The sequence below is a fragment of the Coenobita brevimanus genome, chromosome 38 (genome assembly GCF_032717465.1).
Source record: "Coenobita brevimanus isolate Jiangsu-jjx chromosome 38, ASM3271746v2, whole genome shotgun sequence".
NCBI lineage: Eukaryota > Metazoa > Arthropoda > Malacostraca > Decapoda > Coenobitidae > Coenobita > Coenobita brevimanus.
Window position 1 is genome coordinate 9,986,039 of NC_136991.1, and position 15,969 is coordinate 10,002,007.

Here is a 15,969-nt window from a genome sequence, read left to right on the forward strand (position 1 = left end):
TCAGCTATATGTAGAGTATGTACAAAAGAAACATAATTTTCATACAGAATACGTAAAGTGAAAAGATTCATTTCCCTTCCAGGAATGCCTAAATAGCCCATAACCAGTACATAATACAAGATGTCACAAGAATCTGAAATGATGGTCAAACGTCAGAAGACAGGATATGGCATATGCATCATTTATGGGAAACAAGCATTACTAGATGAGCTGACTAGTCCTGAAGCTAGCAAGTCTTGGCAAACATTATACAATGCTGCGGCTGTGAGTTTCAGGTGATCATAAAACTTTATACAAACAATCCAACTGCAGTCTCAGACATTAAGTAGAACAGACAATGTAGATCAAATTTCACATGTTAAAAGGCACTAGCTTTAGTTAAGAAAGAACAAACTTCTCAACACAGTGAAAGGCAGGTGGAACAAAGACACTCGCAATGACAAAGATCTGCTGGATATTCAAATGTTTATGAAAAAATATGTATTCTTTGTAAGAGTCAGTCAAAATACATGAAATCGTTTTTCGTTTTCGTTTTTAAAGGCTCACCATGCTTGCATGTGTCGGCCTTGGTCACCTAATGGCGGCTCTCCATGCTGCACGATCCATTGCAGCCTCCCTGTTCAGTCCCTTAACCCTGAGGTCACACTTAACGACCTCGTCCCATGTCTTTCTCGGTCTACCCCTCATAACCCCACCCCCAATATTAACACTTCTCACCTTCCTCACCCAATTATCATCCCCCATCCTCTACACATGTCCAAACCATCTCAGTCTACCTCTCCTCATCACAAAACCAATACACTCCAGTCCCATCCTACCTCTCAACTCTTCCATCGTAAACCCAGCCCCTCCAGGCCTTGAACGCAGGGACGCACTGCACATCCACCTAATCATTGTCATTTCTGTACGTCTGAGCAGGCGAATATCTTCCTCCTTCACTGCCCAGGTCTCACTACCATACAGCATTACACTCCTAACACATGCTGCGTACAAAGATCCCTTAGCACGTAGGGAGAGTCCTCTCAATGTCAGGAGAGGAAAGAGCTCCCTGAACTTCTTCCAAGCACTTCTCACCCTAGCCACAGAGCTAGCTCTAGCCCCACCTCCAGCACACAACATGTCTCCCAAATAACAAAACTCTTCCACACACTCAAGAGATTCACCAGCAAGTTCCATCCATTCATGGCTGGCAATCTCCACCTCACCCCGACACGCCGTACACATAAAATCAGCATTATCACGCAGTACCTCTGATACCACTACATCTCTTATGCACCCATTTATCACACACACCTCACAAGATGGAATTACTTCCCACGCCCTTGTGGCAAACTGCACATGGCCACTCTCCCTCGTCTTTGACAGTACCGCCACCAACCCTAGATATCATCACTTTTATTTTATCTGCATTTACCCTTAAACCCTTGTGCCCCATACCATCTATCCACTTCCTGAACCTTTCCTCTGCCTCCCTTTTGTTCTCTGCAATCAACACCAAATCATCAGCATACAACAACTCCCACGGGAGTCCATTTCTAAAGTCACGTGAAAGGGCTTCATGTACCATGATAAACAACATGGAACTCAAGACTGACCCCTGATGCACACCAACATTCACGGAAAACTCATCACTCAAATCTCCATTCACTCTTCCCTGGGTGTGAGCACCCACATACATAGCCATAACCACCCTAACCAGCCACTCCTCCAACCCAAGCTTTCTCATTGCCCACTTCACCACCTCTCTAGGGTCTCTGTCAAAGGCCTTTTCCAAATCAACAAAAACAAAATAAAGATCCCTTCTCCTACCAATATATTTTTCCTGAAGCTGTCAAACAATGAATATGGCATCAGTGGTCCCCCTAACAGGCATAAACCCAAACTGCATCTCATCAATATTCACTCTTTCTCTTTTTTTTTTTTTTTATGCGAGGAAGAAGGAACCAAAGGCCATGAGCCCGCAGTAACAGTTCCCTCCAAGAGAAAAACAAAATACAACAGAGAGCCAAATTCAAGATCCGATCATTTCGAGATGCCTGAACACACTGCGTTTGAAAGAATGGAGATCATAGGCAGCAGGAAATACAGACAGAGGGAGACAGTTCCAGAGTTGACCTGTTGCATAAATGAAAGACTGGGAGTAACGGTAAACTCTTGCATTAGAGAGTTGGACAGAAAAGGGATGAGAGTTTGCTGCCAGACGGGTGCTACGCGCCTGTCGTAGAGGTGGAGGAATGCAAGCAGACAGTTCAGAGGAGTAGTGACCATTAAAGTAGCAATAGAAAAGAGATAAAGATGCAACAGTGTGGCGAAGAGACAGAGTTTGAAGGGAGTCAGTAAGAGGAGGAGAGTTAATGAGACGAAAAGCCTTTACTCCACTCTATTGAGAAGAGCTGTATGTGGGGACCCTCCCCACACATGAGAGTTGTACTCCACACAGGGGCGTATAAAACCCCTGTATAGAGTCAACAATTGTGCAAGGGTAAAGAAAGAGCGGAGTCGGCTTAGCACACCCAATCTCTTGGAAGCAGAATTTACAAGAGATGTAATATGATCTTTCCAAGATAAGTCCCGAGTAAATGAAACCCCAAGCATGTTAAAGGATGATGCAGGATTAAGCTGAATATTATTAAACATTAGTGGGTATACCTGTGGAAGATTTTGTCGGGTTGATAGGTGTAAAAACTGAGTCTTTGATGCATTTAAAACAACCATATTATTTTTACCGCAGTCAGAGATACGAGCCAAGTCAGACATTAGGTGTGCCATAGCCTCATCCCTTGTTTGTTGAAGTAACTGTTGAGATGGGCGTTGCGGGAACCGAATGGAAAGGTGAAGGGTGGAGTCATCAGCGTATGAGTGGATAGGGTTAGATGTACAGCTTAGAAGATCATTGATGAATAAAAGGAAGAGAGTTGGTGATAGGACAGAGCCCTGAGGAACACCACTGTTGATAGATCTAGGAGAAGAACGATGGCCGTCTACAACAGTGGCTATAGAACGACCAGAAAGGAAGCTAGTGATGAAGGCACAGATAGAAGGATAGAAACCGTAGGAGGGTAGTTTGGAAATTAAAGATTTATGCTAGACTCGATCGAAAGCCTTTGAGATGTCAAGTGCAATGGCAAAGCTTTCGCCAAAGTCCCGAAAGGAGGATGACCAGGAGTATGAAAGGTAGGTGAGAAGATCGTCAGTGGAGCGTCCCTGACGGAACCCGTACTGACGATCGGAAAGAAGGTTGTGATAGGAAAGATGCCTTAAAATCATACCTTCTAAAACTCTCTCCATTACCTTCATTATCTGATCTAAAAGCTTTATACCTCTATAATTTCCTCTTTCCAGGGCATCACCCTTCCCTTTATACACATTTACAGTGACACTCTTCAGCCAATCATCTGGGACAACACACTCATAAATGATCCTATTAATCAGGTCAGTGACTAAACTCACCCCTATATCGCCTGAGGCCTTCAACATTTCGGCAGTCAACCCAGACACACCTGCTGCCTTCCCCACCCTCATCCTGCCTATTGCCTCACTCACAGTAGCAGTATCAATCAAAGGCCAAGGGCCAGACACTGGATCTGCTGGCTCCAAACCTTCCCTGTCCCAGTCAAACTCCTCATTCAACAAGAGGTTATAATGCTCTCTCCATGCATCTTTAATATCCTCACTGTTCACCACTACCCTTCCTTCATCATTCTTCACACACTGCTCACCTATAATATCCCAATTATCCCTCTTCACTTGACCTGCCACACTAAATATATTTTTCCTTTCCCCATGATTTAGGTTATCAAGTAATAGTCTCTGTGACTTTGACTTTGCCCTGTATACCTCTCTTCTAGCCTTACGCTTGGCAGCCAAATATTCCTCTTTGCTACCACCCTTCTTGCATTCCCGGAAAAGCCTTCGTTTCTCCTTAACTGCAGCTTCTACACCCTCATCCCACCACCAAGTTACTTTATGTCTTAGTGGTCCTCTTGTCCAACCCCATGTTACATCAGTAACTCTCAAGAAATTGTTCTTGAGGGCTCTGTACTGATCATTAACGCCTCCGTCTACAGCTCCCTGTTCAGCCACCACTCTCCCCAATTCGCTATAGAAGGCATACTAGGTTTTCAGCTTCCATATTTTCCTCCTAGGTACATAAGTCCTCTTTTTCATCACTTGTTCTTTAAGCACCATATCACAAATCAATAGTTTGTGCTGCTTCACACACTCTTCACTTCCTATAACTTTAACATCCCTCCCTAACCTCCTATCGGCCCTCTTAACCAGAAAATAATCTATCTGACTGCTATTTCCCCCAGATTCATACGTAATTAACCTACTGTCTCTTTTCCTAAAATATGTGTTGCACACAATCATGTCCGTTGCCTCCCCAAACTCGAGTATCCTTTCCCCTTCTGCATTCCTTATACCATACGCACATTCCCCATGCACTCCTTCATAACCTTGTGCTGCCCTACCTACATGACCATTTAAGTCCCCTCCCAAAATCACTATCTCGTCATCCCACATACCACCCACTACACGTATTAAATCATCCCAAAATCTATCTTTCTCTGCTTCATCCAATCCTGCCTGTGGAGCATATGCCGATATAATCGCAGCTATCTTCCTACCCGACAGAATTTTCACTACCAATATCCTATCATTTACTCTCAAAACATTCATAACATATTCCACCCATTTCTCCGCAACCATCGCACCAACACCTCCATATCCGTCTGTTCCCCCCTGCCAAAACAACTTATAGCAACAGTCCTTCCCAACAATCTTTCTGGCTGATCCACCCCTGTACCGGACTTCCTGCAAACACGCCATATCAACCCACCTCCTACTGAATGCCTCAACGACTTCCCCCGTTCTTCCCCTCAAACTTCCCACCTTCCATGAACCCACCCTCATCCCCATGGGTGATTTGCTGTCCTCAGGCTTGCTTTGAAACTTATTTTGTTTAGTCATCTTCAGTATTAATAAACAGGGACAGACATAGCACTGGTCCCACTCACTGCACAGTCCCAGGTCCAGACGATGGATCTGAGACCCCTAGCCCACCAGCTTACCAGTGGCTGTGGTAGTGGCCTCGGGACACCCTGCCAGGACAGCTGCAGGGACACCCTCCAAGCGCGCCTTGGCACTATAACTATCCCGCCATTATACACCCACTGATAGGGCAGCCTCCTGGGGCGCTACTCCCAGGTTTGGGCCCCTCTCTATTGGTCGGAAGCGGCAGCCTGGGAACCGCAATGCCCTGTACCCTCTAGCACAGGCCCAAGCCCCATCTCGCCCTGGACCCACGATCTATGCCGGCGGAACCCCCGCCACACCTCCCCCCAGAAGTCCGCCACTAGGTAGCGGGGGCAAAGTTTTCTGGCCGCATGCCCTTGCTGGCGCCAACCCCTGTAACGTAGTGGGATACATTGTGTGAAATGTAAAGTGCATGTGGTGTAGTGCATAGATAGTTAGAGGAAATGTTTGAGAGAGTATGCTGGTCTACTCTCCATGTTACTGTCACACTGAAAAGGTCAGCAAAGGGGGATGGTTAGATAGCTGGTGAAACAGGAGCTCCAGCTCTCCCTATCACCAGCATTCCCATTCCCCTCGGGAGTACTACCCTGTTCGGCCCGTGCTACTGACCCAAGCAGTAGAGCCTAAAGCAGACTGTACAATTCGTGAAATTGCTCAGCAACGTTCAGATGAAGACATTCTTACTGTAACATCAAGAGACATTGTCGCTGCTGAGGCACACTGCCATAAAACCTGTTACAGGGACTACACACGCAAAAAAATAGAGAAGGCTCATGTTACAGGTGACGTAGAGCACAATATTAAAAAAAAAAAAAAAAAAAAAAACAGAGAAGGAAGCCCAAAAAAGACTGTTTGCTTTCAGTAGAACCGATTTGTTTTCAAATCCAAGACATATTCCACTTATTGAACTTACCTCCAAATTTATTTGTTTGGCCATGTGGAGAGGATGGAGGGTCAAAGACTGACGAAGAGAGTGAATGTGAGTGAGGTGGAGGGGGAAAGAGGGAGGGGGAGGCCGAGGATGAGGTGGAGAGATGGGGTGGAGAGGTATATGAGAGAGGGGGGTGTGAGTTGGGAGCAGGGGAGTGAAATGGCGGGGGACAGGGCGACTTGGAGGCGATTTGTTTGTGGCCACCCCAAACGGGATTGAGGCGTCTGGCAATAGATAGATAGATAGATGAATGAAATTGGTGTCACTGATGTACCTTACAGTGCGAAGAAACATGTGCGTAGATATCTTGAAGAGGAATTTGGTGATGCGTTGCATTTCTTTACCATTCAGATGCGAACTTATATTAGACCAGAAAACTTATCCCTTGAATCAATTGCTACATAATATGTATTAACAAGGCAAGAACATGATCAAAACACAGAAAAAGCCAGCATTGACTGTTCTATTCAAAAGGTAGCTTTTTTCTGAAGGGATCACATTAAACACCTCTGCAAGGAACAATCATGGCCTCCTCATCCTGACGAGCTCAATTCTGCATATACCACAATACCTGAAAATCTTGTAACATTTTTTTCATTGTTACTTGGTGGCAATCAGGAAAATACAGTTCGCATTCATAGACATTCCATTTCTATTGCTCGAGACATCATCACAGCTGTAACAGTTGGCAAGGTGTTGATTCCAAAACATGTTTTGATTCCATGGGTCATTAAGAGTTTGACAGGTAATGTTGAACTCATCAAAACTGTGAATAGACTGGGGCATTCCTGTTCATATCCTACTCTAGAAGAAATTGATACTGCTTTGTGCATTGAGAAGTTGATATTGTAACAGGCAATAGTGTTCCCCTTCCTTAAATGTTGAGCCACATGTCCCCACTGTACTGGCCTATGATAGTACTGATCGACAAGAGGAAGTTCTTAGTGGCCAAGGAACATCGCATAGAGTAAATGGAATAATAGTTCAGCATAAAACTCAGCCAGGAACTAACCAAAAGCCATTATCCTTCATGAAAAAAATGAGAAAAGAAGAACAATACATTTCACTGACCAGAGCCTTCCTGCTTCTATTTCTGGTAAAAGGACAGGACCACCTCCAATCACATCAGTAAAATTTAGTGAGCAGCTTGAAGGTGAATAAACTAAAGCCAGATCTATTGCCAGACGCCTCAATCCCGTTTGGGGTGGCCACAAACAAATCGCCTCCAAGTCGCCCTGTCCCCCGCCATTTCACTGCCCTGCTCCCAACTCACACCCCCCTCTCTCATATACCTCTCCACCCCATCCCTCCATCTCATCCTCAGCCTCCCCCTCCCTCTTCCCCCCTCCACCTCACTCACATACACTCTCTTCGTCAGTCTTTCACCCTCCATCCTCTCCACATGGTCAAACCACCTCAGTGTGTTCCTCATAACGCTTCCTATCACATCCACATCCACACCACAAAGCTCCTTTATATCCTCATTCATCAGCCTGTCTCTCCACGTGACTCCACAGGCTCCTCTTAAATAACTCATTTCCACTGCTCTCATTCTTGACTTGTGTCCATCCAAAAATGTTCAAGCTTCACTTCCGTACGTTAGAGTTGGTATCACAATACTGTCATGTAGTAACTTTTTCACTTCCATGCTCACTTCCCTGTTTCTTATCACTGCTTTCAAAGAACCAGCAACCTTTCTTCCCTGCTGTACCCTTTCAAGCACTTCACCCTCCAAACCTCCATCCTTACTCATCACACTACCCAAGTACTTAAACGTACTCACATTTTCCAATTGCTCACCATCCAACCTCGCTGTACATTCACTAACTTCACCTCTCTCAAAGACCATCACTTTACTCTTCCCTACATTCACCTTTAGATTCCGTTTCTTACACACTCTCTCAAACTCATCCACCAAGCCTTGCAGCTCCCCTTCGTCTTCACTCAACAACACAGTATCATCTGCAAACAACAGTACAGGAAGTTTCCAAACACTATCCTTTCTCACCAGGGCCACTCCAACATCCACTACCCTACCTTGTACCTCTTTTATTACCCCATCCATGTACAGATTGAACAACCATGGAGACATGACACATCTCTGTTTCAAACCAACTTTCAAAGAGAAAAATTCACTTACTTCACCATCCACACGCACTGCAGCCTTCGCACCATCGTACATACTCTTCACAGCATTCAACAACTTCCCATCTACTTCATAGATTCTTAACACTTTCCACAATCCTTGTCTATCCACCCTGTCATATGCTTTCTCCAAATCCATGAAAGCTGCATACAACTTCTTTCCCTTCTCTAGAAACTTTTCCACTAAAGATCTAAGAATGAATATCTGATCTACACAACCTCTTCCCTTCCTAAAGCGTCCCTCTTCTTCTCCAACTAATTTCTCTGTTCTTTCTCTAACTCTGTCTATAAGTATCCTACCATACACTTTTCCTATTATACTAAGAAGACAAATGCCCCTATGATTACCACACACTTCTTTTTCCCCTTTTCCTTTGTACAAGGGAATAATTATACCTGACTTCCAATCCTCCGGGACTCTACCTTCCTCCCAGGCCAATCTGCACATCTTCCACATCCATTGTACTACTATCTCTCCTCCATGCTTCAGCAGTTCACCACACACTCCATCAATTCCTGGGGCTTTCCCCGATTTAACTTTCTTCATTGCTTCCACAACTTCTATCCTACTGATTTCTTCCTGTCTTCTCAACTCCCTCCTTCTCCCAGTCATTCCCCAGCCACTTATACTCGCTTTACTTCCATCCTCTACGTTCAACAATTCCTTAAAGTGTTCTCTCCATCTGCTCACTTTTTCTCCCTTCTCCACTAGTAATCTACCATTTTTATCTTTCACTCCCCTGCTAACTTCACTTCCACCCTGTCTTACTCTTTTCACTTCTCTCCAGAACATTTTCTTACAGTCCCTCTACTTTACACTCAAATTCCTTCCAAATTCCTCATCCACTCGCTTCTTACTCTCTCTTACTAATCTTTTCACCTCTCTCTTTTTTTCCACATATAACTCTCTCTTCCTCCTCTCAAATTCTTCCACGCCCCTATTTCTCATCCATTCATTGTATGCCTTCTTCTTTTGTGTCACAGCCTGTTTCACCTCTTCAGTCCACGACGCTGTTCCTTGCACCCCCCTCCGTCTTCTCTTCCTTCCACACACCACATCACATGCTGCACATATTTCTTCTGTAAATATCTTACACACACCTTCCACGTCTCCCATCTGCTCCAATTCATATTTGCCCAATCGTCCCTCCACTTCTCTCTTATACTCTGCCTTTTTCTCATCCTCTTGTAACCTTTCCACTCTCCTTGCAACTACTCCTTCTTCTCGCCTTTCCCTTCTCCTATTCCTCCATCTTACTTGCATTCTAATTCTGGCCACCACCAAGTAGTGGTCAGAAAGTCCACTCCCCCAACCTCTATACACTCTTGCATCTTTTACACATCTTCGCATCCTTTCATCCACACACACATAATCAATCATTGCCTTCCTTTCATTCAATTCACCACCCACCCTTCTCATCACTCGCCATATATACCTGTGGATCATTTTATGCCTGAAGAGGGTATTGGCTATCACCAACCCCCTCCCAGCACAAATGTCCACTACCGCACTCCCATTCTCATCTATCTCAGCAGGTACACCCCACTCACCAACTATTCCATCCACCTTTACATTCCCAACTTTACCATTCATATCACCAATCAAAAACACTCTCTCATTCCTTCCAAACTTTTCCATGCACACTTCCACATATGTCCAGAACTCTTCTCTCACTCTTCTAGCACGATCTTGCGTTGGTGCATACACACACACAATCGCCCACATTTGTATTCCAACTTTCAACTTTACCCACACAATCCTTGACCCAACTGATCCATACTGTCTTATGCTCCTCTTCCATCTTTTACTCACAACTATGCATACTCCTTCCTTTGCCCTCTCATTCTCACCTACTCCTGCACATATACCCCATCCATACTCCCATTCTCTCACACTTTCTCCTCTCCATTTTGTTTCAGTTATTCCACATACATCCACTTTCGCACCCTGAAGCACCTTGACAATCTCTCTCTTTTTCCCCTCATCATTCGCTCCTCTTACATTCCATGTACTCATTACCAAGTCCTTTGTCCGGTCCTGGGTCGTCATCGTTTGGTCAGTCCTTGTCCGAGGCTTCTTGTTTGTTTTTTTAGTTAGTTGTTTTCCGGGGAGGGGCACTAACCCTCCGCCAACCCTTTTAGTCGCCTTTTACGACAAGCAGGGATACTGGGGGAGTATTCTTGAAAACCCCCCTACCCCCAGGGGTTCGGTTCGTCTCTATTATGTGAATAACCAAAATATTAGCTCATGGACAAGTTAATAATATAACTACCAGGGATAACATACTTGTACCAGCCGACACTGTTGGTTATTTACCAACCATAAATGCTCCGGCAACGGAGATGTCAACTGTTCAAGAAATTTTGAGTGAATCTGTGTCCATTCAAGAGTCATTGCAACTTAAATGCAATGCAGTTGTACTAGATCAGGCTTTATTTTCTAAGGTTACAGAAAAAACATGGAGACACCCAGAAAGGTATAAGAGCATAATTTTAATGATGGGTAATTTTCACACCATGTGCAATCTATTGTCAACCATTGGAAAGATGTTTGGAGATGCGGGACTGCATGACCAGGCAGTCGAGTCAGGTGTCATTGCAGCAGGCTCAATTGACAAAGTTCTTGAGGGAAAGCAATGTAATTTGACTGTAAGATTTCACAAACTGATATATGAAGCAATGATGAGACTGGCACATGCAGATTTTGAGGTTTGGCTGTATATCAATCAAACAAGATTATCCGAGTCTGAATGATGTAATACCTATAACTGAAGAATTCCATACCAACACTTGTGCAACAACATATGGTGCAGCTTTGAAGAATGAGACATTCCTGAAACATGCAAATTTATTTAGAGTGTATCTCAAAGATTTAAAAGAGAAAAGAGGTCCAATGTCAACATTCTGGATGAACATTCTGGATGTAATATATTAATTAGTTGAAATATTGCTTTGCCTGTTGCTTGCAGATAGAGAAGGAAACTGGTACGTTCATTTCTCTTGTATCAGAAAAATGATCCCATGGTGCTTTGTGATGGATGAGATAAATTATGCAAGGTATCTTTCTATTATGCTCAGATGACACATTTAGAAGAGATATCTCCAGAACTATATCAACATTTTCAGAGAGGCGGATTTTCTGTTCAGCTTAAGCAAGGAAATCCATTTGGCCACATCGCTGTTGAGCAGACAACTGAGGAAACTGTGAATAAGGACACCCACACTGCTGGTGGAACACGTGGATTCAGCCTGAAGCCAGGAACTGTGGCATGCTATTACTTAACAGCAGAGCATCGAGCAACAGCGCTGAGACAGCTGCGAGAACAAATCACTCTCCACTCTCCAGGATTTCGACATTCAGACCTTGAAAACCTCGGACTGAGAGAGACGAGTCTGATATTGTCTTACTTCGAGAGTTACTTGAAAACACTTTCAAGAATACTCTATAGACCTAGCTCACCTTTCCACTGGAGTAGTTGCCCCAACTGATGATTCTGCTGACCTGCTATCAGCTCAAGAGAGAGGGGAAGATGCTTACAAAAATTTCCAAGACCAGCGACTAGAATCTGGTGAGGGCTTCTGCGATAGTATCAGGAAGCTTAGACTGAAACGGTTTAGTTCAGGGAAGGTGAAATAAATTGGTATGGTACTAAAAACAAAGAGATAATTATAAGAACAGATAGAATGGTGTTTGGAAATATGGTACTCATTGTATTTAACAGAAAAATAGACATGCGTCAAGTTTTCAGTCATCCGCTTGGACCATTCCCCTGGTCACTAGCAAACATTGATGGGACCATGAAGAAAACAAACAAAGCTGTGCTTGCAGAGCAGCTGGAAAGCTATGTGTCGCCAGCAAAAGAGATGTGCTAGTGGATGCCATGTCCCTAATTCAGAAACTTCATGGTGAAAATCATACATTTGAAGAACTCTCTGATTACATTTTCTCACAGATGCTTCGTGCTGGGCGAGGAAGTAATAGAATTGATGTGATATTTGACGTCTATAAAGAAAAGTCAATCAAGTCTGCTGAGCGAGTTAATCGTGGTTCACTTGTAGAAATGAGCTTCAGTAACATAAAACCGGGACACGAAATAAAGAATTGGAGGCGGTTGTTGGCGAGTTCTGAAAGCAAAGAAAGACTTACACATTTTTGGGCAGAAAATTAGAAGGATGAATAAAGGAGACAACTGCCTGGGAATAAGGCAATGTTTGTCACATGTGGAGAACAATGCATTAAACTTACTCAAAATAAATATGAAGAAGTCTTTGTTCTCCAGTCAAACCAAGAAGAATCAGATACACGTATTTTGCTTCATGCTAAGCATGTTGCTGTTGAGTATCCATCTCTCATCTGCCTAGCTGATGACACTGATTTCTTCATTCTCTGTTTTGCTTTGTGCAACCCACTCTCTTCACTTTCCTCTTCCCACTTCAGTGCATATTATTGATCTGCCCTTTTCTTTTCCTTTTTTTTTTACTTCTCATCCTCCTCACTTTATTGGCACTTACTCACTTTATATATTCCCTGCATTTCCTCTGTCTCATTTATTTATATATGCGTGAATGTATAAATGCATTTGGAAACTAAACACAACATAGCTGAAAACAGTCATGATGTTAGATGAAATTTGCAAATGCTTGAGGATGTTGTAGGCATCACTGCAAGTGTGAAGATGATGTTATACTGTACACTTTCACTTTTTCCTTTTATAGAACTCCACGGTACAACTATATAACAGTTTTCCATAAAATGAATCGAAACCCAGATCATTAATTTCGTAGTCTAATGTGCACATTTTTGTAAAACGTTGAGCCCCATAATGTCTATGAAGACCTGCATATGGATGTCTTTTCATCCAGTTTTATCTACAGTTGTTTTACGTATGATAATGAGTCCATTACAGAATATCTCAAGAAGTATGGTTCAGTTGCACATGTTTGTTCCTTCCAGACAAAGCCGAGCATCACCTGACCAGAAGTACGTGCGCTGACTCCCTTGACCTCTGACTATACCATGATCCAGCACATCACATCATTAAGCTACAGCCCGGGTCAGTGTGCCTCACTCTTCCTCCTCACCTTTGGCCTTTGATCTCTTATCCCACAATTCAGGTAAGTGTATATCCCTTACCCTTAGTCCCCACCTCTGACCTTTGATCTTTCTTATGCGACAATCCAGGTCAGTGTGCCTCAGTCCCCACATCTGATTTTTGACCTTTCTTAAGCCATACACCAATTCAGTGTGCCTCCCTTATCCTTTCTCTCCAGCTCTGATCTTTGACCATTCTTAAGACAGTCCAGGTCAATGTGCCTCCCTTACCCTCCCTCTTCACCTTTGACTTTTGATCTTTCTTATGACAAAGACCAAATCAGCATGCCTTCCTTACCCTACCTCCTCATCTGTGACCGTTGGCTACTGTTAAAGATTTCAGTCCGATGACGTCATTTGAAATTCGTTTTTGCTAGTACTGTACCATATGATTTCGTTGGGATTCGGAAATGCCTCTCGCACTGAAGGAAGAAATGAAGGGTGTATCATAATTTCAAAGTCTGGAAAGTCTCACTTATCCTGAAGAACGTCGCGTGGAGTTGTCTAAATAAAGTCAAACTGTTTATGTGTGTGTCTGTCTGTACGTTTGTTCGTCTCTTTCACGAGAACGGTAAGAAGTATCGACCTAATTCTTTAAGCATTAGGTCAGGGTAAGTCCAGGGAGTGTCATAAAAGTACAAAAAACAAAATGGCCATTCGGCGCGACACGACGGTGTGAAATCATCGGAAATCACGACACGCGAAAATGTTTGTTTATGCGTTTGTTCGTTCCTTTCATGAGAATGATAATAAACATTCACTAATTCTTTTTGCATTAGGTCAAGACACGTTCAAGGAATGTCAGAGAGGAAAAAAAATGGAGATCATAACGATGCAACGGCGCGAATTTTTTGGATATCATGATAAGCTAAAATGTGCGAAAATAATTTTTTTTCGAGTTTCTGGTCAGAATTGGTCATTGTGGGCTCAATAACGGTATGGAAACAATGATAATGGTATTTACAAACATTTGGTGATAGAAAGACTGTTAGTTAGTCCCGCAAGTTTTTGAGGGCAAAGACTGGTAAAAAATAACTTATAAAAGAAGTGCTCGTATTCCAAAGGTTTAGCCACAACCCACTTACTGTCCCTCCTTTACTGTATACGTACTTTTTACCAGAGTCATCGAAGAGTCAAGACCAAGGTTATTGTATTTATGCTATAGCATGCTTGTTTCTGCCCAACGAAGACCATTAACACCTTTTAACCCATATCTTGGCTCATTGCATTCAGACTGGAAGGCCGATTTGATTAGTAACCAAGCAGTCTCATTTTTAGCTCACAGAGAATATTAATAAAGTGACTGTGTCCACTGGGTGGAATGCTGAATCGAGCCTGAAGGCCAAAATGAAAACTGCAGATCGTTAGTCATATTATAGCACTTTCCCTTTGGCCTTCAGGCGCGATTCTGCATTCCACCCTGTGGCCGCCATCATATAATCAATAAAAAATGATGGTAGCTAGTAACTAAGTGGTCAGTAATAAAAATTTCCACAAAATTTATGGTAGGAAGTAACTATCTGACAATGTTAGAAATTTCAACAAAAAGGTACCAAGTAACGTTCAAAAGTTAAAGAAATTTCCGCAGGAAATGATGGTAATATGGGGTATCATATACATTTATTTATTTAAAAAAAAAAAAAAAAAAGGTAGCGTGTAGTATTCAAGTCAATGCAATCTCTAACAGAGGCATGCAAGTACGTGAAGAATTTGGGGTGTTGCAGTGCTGGATATGAATTTTAGATGTTGCAGTTGCTTTGGGAAGGAATAGCTTGTTTAGATTTAAAAAAAAAATGCATTCTGTGGCCTAGTGCTAACCCCCAGCCAAAATATGTTGCTAGATAAGGTAAGTTACCTGCAAAAGCAAATCTGGAGGGAAAACTCTACGGAATTTAATCACCGCGCTTTGCAAAAGCGACAAAAAAAATTATGGTACAGTACTATCATACAGTACTTAGTTTCAAGATACTGTAAGTGAATCTTGTGGTTGTAGTAAGTAAATTGCTGCCGATGACAGTGATGCAATAGAGTTTCATGCAACTACCACTTAGTTTTCAAGTTTTGTGATTCATGCAGGTTCTCAGATGAAAACAAATCTATCAGACATTGTGCAACTCTTGTGTGCCCAAGCAAGTATTGTCCCCGATAACCCGAGCCGAGCAAACCTCACCAATTCAGCTTTACTAACTGCAGGTAACATGCCATGCTGCCACGGATCTGCCCAACTTTTTACGCTCACTAGGCTTTCTGGTAATTTTGCTTCCCCCATGACCACTGATGAGTGATGGTGTGTGAGGAACAGTTTAGGGATTCACGAGAGTAATACGGATTTGGGAGTGTGGTGTGGCGAAAAAAAGGTATGGGGATGTTTCTGTGGATTGTGTTTGTTTTTGATCTCATAATATTTGATACTGTTGTGACTTTTTTTTCTTTTTTTAGATGCTGGCAAGCATCTCAGTATTTTACTCTGCCAGTGGCTGACTGTGCAAGTAACTAAGGAAGGGACTGAGTTGTAGGTCGGTAAGGGACCGAACCGAGGTGCATTGCACTAGTTTTCTCAAAACAATTTATATCTATCTATCTATCTATCTGTCTATATTAGAATAACAGATCCAAAATGAAGGTCATATGGCAAGCAAAGCTTAATATGTTGATCTGATATGGACCAAAGTTAGTTTTGAATTTCGTTGAATTGAACCATTTGTGTCCCTGTGTAAACAAATAGCAAAAAAAAAAAAAAAAAAAAGGATCCTATTCGAACCAA